Genomic DNA, 1,594 nt, shown 5'->3' on the forward strand with positions numbered 1-1,594 from the left:
ATTAGACCCATATATTTATGGAACACTAAACTGGAAGGAACTGGAAGAACAGGAGGCATTTAGCAATCACTGACCCATAGCACCCATTTGACAACTGTTTTGCGAGACAATGTAATACAACAGTGATCTTGGTGGTCTCCTACAGGGAGGCAAGTGAAACTGAGTGTGTGTCTTGGGGAGGTACAGAGAGAAGTTTTCATTCTTTTGTATTGCTTGTATTTCTTATATTGTAACTTCATTTCTGTATTTCTTGATTAATTTATATGTGCATGTGCTCCTGGGAATTGAACCCAGGAGCTTGTGCGTGCTAGGCAAGCACTCTACCACAGAACTACACCTTCAGCCCTTTCTTGTATAATTTAAAGTAAAAAGCATATAAAAAAAATTTTTTTAAATCAATAAAATAATTGTTCATGAATGGCACCAGTTCACGTGGGTCCCCAGTAAATTGTTGCCCAATTTAGTGGATTAGTGAACCAGAATAGGTGTAAGTCTATAGCACAGGTAAGGTCGTTCTTGCAGCATGTGCCAATGCAGATGGTGACACGGGTCACCCTCTCACAGCATCATGGTGTAAGCAGCCTTAGGGCAAGGTCAAGGAACTGCAAAACTCAAGACAAATTCCAGAAATATTCTGCATCTCAATTTTCTCATCTTCAAAATGGAAGTAAGGACAACAATACCAGTCCCAACTAACTCACAGTGTTCTTGTTTGTTTTTGGTTTTGCTTTTTCCTGGTTACTTGATATTTCTATGCAGTACAGTTCTGACCTAGTGACTGGAGATTGAACTAAGGTAAAAGGTCAAAGAAAGACAATGAATGACTGGAGCCATTTGGGATGAGTTAACAAACTGATACATCTCACATGACCTACTTCTGCCTGGAATCTTTGAAGAACTAAAAACAGGACCCAAAGAAGATGATTTCCAGCCAAAGGAAAGCTGGGGCAACTCGTCAGAGCAGCAGAAATGCAGCCCCAGCCCTGTTTTGTTATGGCCTTATGAATTTTAAATAGCCACAGGAAAACAGTGGATGTTTTCCTTGAGATATCAATCTCACCATCTTTGTGGAAGGCTCTAAAGACAAAATATTATGAAAACGATCCCTATTCTGCCAGTCATGTTAAAGAGGAAATGTGCAGTTTAATAATTTCCCGCTTCCCTCTCCCCATAGAGGTAGGACACAGAGAATGCCAACTCAAAGGCCAGTGGATCCACAGAGCCACCCTTAATCCATTCTTTCCCTGAATTGTAAATACGTGCATTATCTTTGTTTATTTACATAAGGCAGAATTGAAACATGTAAAAAAGAAAGTAAAATTCTTCCACCATGACATCACCCAGAGCTACTGCTCATGACAAAGCTGTGTGTGTGCATTTGTAAATACCCTGTTTTCTTTTACGTAGATAATCTTCTTTTTTGCATATGGCTACACCAGGAAACCAAGAGCTATACAATGTTTCATCACAGCAGTGCATAGTGATAACCAAGCAGAATACTCTTCTTTCCAGAAAGTCCTGCTTCAAGGACGGCTTTCTGTCCTTCACAGCTGCAGTGGCTCAGCTGATAAGATTGTTCCATGTTATTCCTGAA

Source organism: Sciurus carolinensis, chromosome 7, assembly GCF_902686445.1.
Source record: "Sciurus carolinensis chromosome 7, mSciCar1.2, whole genome shotgun sequence".
NCBI classification, from domain to species: domain Eukaryota; kingdom Metazoa; phylum Chordata; class Mammalia; order Rodentia; family Sciuridae; genus Sciurus; species Sciurus carolinensis.